At 44.9% G+C, this 6,087-nt stretch overlaps 1 pseudogene; it reads right to left on the bottom strand.

Moving 5' to 3' along the window:
* Positions 1-3,704: 3,704 nt before the first annotated feature.
* Positions 3,705-3,812, bottom strand: LOC134913561 (U5 spliceosomal RNA; annotated as a pseudogene).
* Positions 3,813-6,087: the final 2,275 nt, after the last annotated feature.

Genomic DNA, 6,087 nt, shown 5'->3' with positions numbered 1-6,087 from the left:
TCCCCGAGTACCTCAGTGTACTCTCTCAGTGTTTTTTACTGAGCGAACAGGAACTATATAGAGAGGTTGACAATGGAGAATACCTATAACATAACGGACAACAACAATGTTGACCCATAACCTTACTGTCAACTAAACAGTTGACACCATAACCGATAGAACTTTATAATTTGAACCAATCGGTGAAAATGTGTTACCATAAGCTCCTCTGAGCTTAATAACAATCAAGTTAAACGTGTTCACTAAGCTCCCTTGAGCTTAAAACAACCCAGGTAAAACTGCTCTGGGTGGGCGTCCAGTGCCCCCTATGGATTCAAAGAAAAGGATTTACCTGGTAAGTACCAAAATCCTATTTTCTTTATCATCCACTAGGGGTCACTGGAGTACTCTTGGGACGTACCAAAGCTTCCCTCGTGGGCGGGAGAGCTGTTTGATACTTGTAACAGTAGGCAGGCCAAAGCCAGATGCTGATGGCGCCACCATTCATAACGTGTAAACGTGCACAAACGTGGTGCACTAAAGGCTATGTAGCCGCGTCGTAGACGCTCCACGACCCGCTGGGTCTGACATTCCCACAGAACCTGTGGGATGAGCTATTACTGACGTAGGCGATTGTAACTTAGCCTTAAAGTAAGCCTGACTTGTAGTCATTATTATTATCCAACTGGATAATGTCTGCTGAGAAACTGGCTAACCCCAGTTGGCAGTATCATAGAGAACAAACAACGTATTCATATCACCTACTGTAGACGTTCGGGACCTATATAAACGCGTAATGCGTGTACCACATTCAGAATTCTAGAATGTGCTGTCCACACAGAAACCACTATTATTGATGTGAAGAATACGAAAGCGGAATTCGTCCGAAAATCTGCTTTGTCATGAGAAAACTCAAATACGGTGTCTTGGAATACAAGGCACCCAAATATGAAACAAACCCTTGCCAAAGCCAAGGCTAGAAGCCAAGGCTATAAGAAAAATGTTTTCCAAAGTGAGAAACTTAATTCCCATTTGTTGAAAGGGTCCAAAATATGAAAACTGTAAGAAATCTGAACCCAACCTCAAGTCGCCTGGCGCTGTAGGTGGGATAAATAGAGTCTGAACTTTGATGACACCTTGTAGAAAGATGTGTCCAGACGCAAATAGAGGCAAACATCTTTGAAAATAAGTTTACCACACAGATACCTGCACTCTTAGTGCAGATTAACGCAGTTTTCCATCCCACCCCGTTTAACAGAATACGGGTAACTTGAAGGATGATGTTGGAAACTTCCGAGGTTTACAACCTATGTAAGCACACGAAATTTTGTAATAATGAGCTGCCTTAAGCGGCTTACTAGTTAACATGGTTGGTATAACCGATACTGTAATGCTCTATTTCTTAAGAGGGCGGCCGTCAACCGCAGCTGCGGTACATAGATAATAGGTACATAGGTAACCATGGGTAAAAGAACGTTCCCTGATATAACAGGTTGAACGTATTATGAGCGGGCCAAGATCGTGTGCAAGTATTCCTTGGAAATTCGAGAAGCAAACTTCTCCGAAACCCCTGAGATACCACCAGTATGACTGTGACGAACTGTCTTGTGATCCGTTTTGGCAACGGAGAAATTAGCGGAAAATAGTGGAGCCAGATACACGATGCTGAATGACCACCTGAATGTGAGAGACTCCATCGCCACTGCCCTTGTGATCTGTTGTTTTGTACACATACTGAGCTTTTGTAATTGTGGCGAGATGCCATCATGTATACCTGAGGGTAACCCCCTTCTGTGGACTCACATATGAACACTTCTGGATTTAATGTCCAGTTTTCAGGATCCAAATCCTGACGGGTGAGATCATCTGTCTAAGAGATGTCCACTTATGGAATGATCTCTTGACATTTTCACATAATGGTGTTCTGAGTCATTTGAGGATTTGAGTTACCTGCCGCCTTGCCATGCGGCTTCTTGGTTCTCCTTGGTTGTTGTGTATGCAACTGCCGTTGCCTTGTCTGACTGTCCCTGGTTAGACTGAAAGCGAAGCATGTATTGCATTGTAAAATGCACGTAGTTCCAGGACATTTATTGACAGCAATCTGTCGTGATTTTAGAACCTTTGTCGCTGAACTTATTTAACTACAACTCCTGAACCTCTGCGACTGTAGTCCAGAGTATATACCCCCTCGCCCCTCTGTGGGACACGCGAGTGAAGGGCGGCGACTAAATCGCTTGGAAACACATCATTATTTTTAATAGTTGAATACACCAATGTACCGCTAGTGTGCGTGTTTTGCAGTAATTACTAGCTGTACATTTGTTCTTGCTGGTGTAGTAGGTAAAAGTCTTTGATTTACCGTATATATAATCTTACCTAGGAATTGACATCGTTTAGACGGAATTAGATGCGATTATTTTTGAACTTGATCTGCTACCGCCGTATACTTAGTAACGCAAGTTAGAGGAACTTTGTTGAGACAGAGTTCTTATGAGTAGATCATCTAAGATAGAGAAACTCTGTTGAGACAGAGTTCTTATGTGAGATGAGCTATCATCACCAACATCACCTTGGTAAATAACCGAGGCGATAAGAAACGGTAGACCTGAAATGGTTAATGGTTGTGGCGATTTCAAACGCTAGAACCTGTGATGAACAAACCGGAATGGGTAAATACGCATTGTGAAGATTAAATGCAATTATGCAATTTTGTGGCTCCAATAAGCAAATACTAACCGCAGAAAATCCATTTTCCAACTGTAGTAAGAGACTTGCTGATTGATATTGCAACGGAGCTGTTTGGTTTTGCTCAAACAGAGGGGAATAAGTAACTCTGACTCTGTTGGAGTACTACTGCCTGGTTTATAAATCAGCAAAGAGTAAATGGCAACCTGCCAACCCGTTCGACAGAGGCAGTCTTGTCCTTTAAGCTGTAAATAGCTGAGACATGCATGAGTTGAAGTCATGAAACCTCGCAAATGTAACATGTAAAGACGCGCTTCCACAATTGTAAAAGAGGTCATCAAACCACTGGCTTGCTGACTGTAACGTCCTGTCGTTACAAGGCGTGACTGTTTCTTATAGAGGGATAAAACGCCGTTACAAGTATACTGTATGCGGTAATGGCTGAATAGCATAAAGGGATAAAACGCCGTTACAAGTATATCAAATTTAGGAGCAAACAAGCTCTGGCCTTGTCGCGCTGAACTAGCGACAATGAAAGTAACCGGCGTTAGCAGAAGCTTTACAGATAGACTCTGCAGCTTCTTTTAACAGTGATCGTCATTTCTAGTGACCCAAATGTATCCTGGGTTTTTATAATGTTTGACAGAAAATCATCTACCAATGGCGGATCGCGTCCTTTTGGAAACGATTATGTATGGTTGTTAAAAAACCCCCCGCACTATCTGAGTGCTGGACTAATGTACCCTTCTCACTCGTAGTTATCGGTGTGAAATTTGACATAGAATCGTGCATTAAATTATAAGACCAGTGAAATAAACACTCTGGTACCCAAAGGGAAATTGACCCTTTGGAAAGACTGTCTTTTGTTAGAGCTGGCGGAGTCATTCCGAGACTCCGAATTGCCAATGTTAACATAGGATTTGTTAAAATTATTTTTAGTCTGCACTATAGCCTTACTCGCTATGTAGACAGACACCATAATAGACAATAGACAGACACTTGCACGACTTAATGAAGTTATTATGTGTCATATATATATATGTTATTGCTGAACAGCATATTCATATGAAACTCAAGCTTGTTTCTCTCTATGAAAATCTTTAGCAAAAAACGAAAGATTTATTCGATATGAAGAGAAACCAAAGTATTCTTTATGTGAAAAGCAGTTCACATGGGCATATGAAACCCGAACCAAATTCCTACTAACTTCCCTGCGCCTCTGGTGGCTTAGAGATGTAGGGCAGGAATGTTCTAGAATTAAGTAGAAATACAGATTACATGTGTGAAAACTGAACCAAAAAAATTCCCACTAACACCCCTGCGCCTCCTTGTGGAGTATAGGTGTATGGGCGGAATGTTCTGGAATTATAAACTGGAAGAACAGCAATGATTAAAATGACCGTCATGCCATGCTTCCACTGAAAATCACAGGACAGGTTACCTGCTGCAGTGTTAATATAGGCTTAATAGCCTATTATACATTAAATATAGGCTTAATAGCCTATTCTACAGTTACAGGTCTATTATACAGTAAAATCCATGCAGTTTACAATACATTATCTTGCAGCCTTATGCTTTAGTTAGCCTTCCAGTTAAAATTTCCATTAACTGTTTAAAAACTAAGCAGTCTCTTAACCCATGCAGCCTTCTGCTGCTATGGGCTTTACTCAACACTGCCTGCAGTGAATTGTATTATTTCCAATAACTTGTTTAAAACTGAGCAGTCTCTTATTTAAAACTGAGCAGTCTCTTAACCCATGCAGCCTTTGCTGCTGCTATGGGCTTTACTCACCGTCACCCCCCTGCAGCCGCGCTGCTTGTGATGTAGCTTTTGGCTTCTCCCCCCTGTGCAGCGGAAGCGAGTGCAGGGAGCCTAGGGAAACCCGGGGAGCGCTGCTATATTGCGCCGGGGAGCCCTCCGGAAGAACGGGCGGCGCCTCATACAGCAGTGGCCGGGTGCAGCGCTGGAAGAGCGGCCGGCGTCTTTAGTGACGTACGGCCGCTCGGAGCTTTAGACACGGGTACGCAGAGTGGCTGCTTGGGCGGCGCTTCTCGTACAGTGGCTGGGAGAGCGGCCGGCGTCTGTGAGTGACGTGCGGCCGCTCGGATACGTTCTACAGTGGCAGAGTTCTCGTACAGTGGCTGGGAGAGCGGCCGGCGTCTGTGAGTGACGTGCGGCCGCTCTCTTCGTTCAGCGGGGTATCCTGCTAATGAGCGCGCTGTAAGCGGCGGGCAAAGCGGCGGTAAACAATAAAGGCTTTCCCCACACAGCAGGGCGGCAGCGTGAGCTGACCGCCCTGACCCCACCATACCTTGTAGTGTCGCACTCCTGTAAGCTCCGTCCAGATTGTGACGGTGCTTCATCCTGGCTGTGACGGGGCTTCTTTCCGTAAGCTCTGTCCAGTTGCAGTATGAGACAGTGTCTGCCTGTGGCTGTGAGGGTGCTCTTTGTGAGGACCGACACGCCATGCGCTGCCTTGTAGCGCCTGTGGCTGTGAGGGTGCTCTTTGTGAGGACCGACACGCCATGCGCTGCCTTGTAGCGCCTGTGGCTGTGAGGGTGCTCTTTGTGAGGACCGACACGCCATACGCTGCCTTGCAGCGGCACCATCCCGGACCCATGTTTTTCAAGAACTGGGGAAGGGAAGTGTAAAATAAAAAGTAAAAAGAAAAATAAAATCTCAAATGTGGGCTCTTCCCACAAGCCGATGTTCGTGCTGTGAGCACCGAAAAAACACTGAGAGAGTACACTGAGGTACTCGGGGATATGGAGGGGGGGGAGAGTCCTAAATTTGAATATTCAGTGCCTTTGTTCGGCTACGCCCGTCCATATCCCAAGAGTACTCCAGTGACCCCTAGTGGATGATAAAGAAAGAGGAGAACTGCCATCACCATCACAACCCTAAGGTGTCGTGGAGGGAGAGAGTAACATATACTGGAGGTCTGGTATTCCTGTGTTTCCTTAAATTGAAGCCAGTCGAACCATGTGGCCGTGAACCGAGATGTGGATAGTTCGAAAGATTATGTTAGATCTTCCATTGCCATGTAAAAGCCGATTCTCTGAAACCATTTAGAAACAGGAGGGGATATGTGAGACCTCCAAAAGCACAGAATGGTGGCCCTAGCAGCGTTCATTAAGTGCCGCAATAGAGAGTTTTTGAATTGGCATAGGGGGAGATCTATTAAGTTAAGTAACCAGAACTCAAGAGTCTCTGGCACTGGGAATCCTGTAATTCGCCTAGTGATAGACTGGACTCGCTGCCATAAGGCAGTCAACCCCGGGCACCGCCACCAAATATGGCAAGGAGTGCCAAGAGAATGGCCACACCTCCAACAAAGCTCCGATACACTCAGAAACATTTGGTGAATCTGGTCTGGGCATTGATACCATCTCGAAACAATCTTATACTGTGTTTCAAGTACT

The sequence above is a fragment of the Pseudophryne corroboree genome, chromosome 4 (assembly GCF_028390025.1).
Source record: "Pseudophryne corroboree isolate aPseCor3 chromosome 4, aPseCor3.hap2, whole genome shotgun sequence".
In the NCBI taxonomy this organism is placed as follows: domain Eukaryota; kingdom Metazoa; phylum Chordata; class Amphibia; order Anura; family Myobatrachidae; genus Pseudophryne; species Pseudophryne corroboree.
This window is presented reverse-complemented; position numbering and strand designations above follow the sequence as displayed.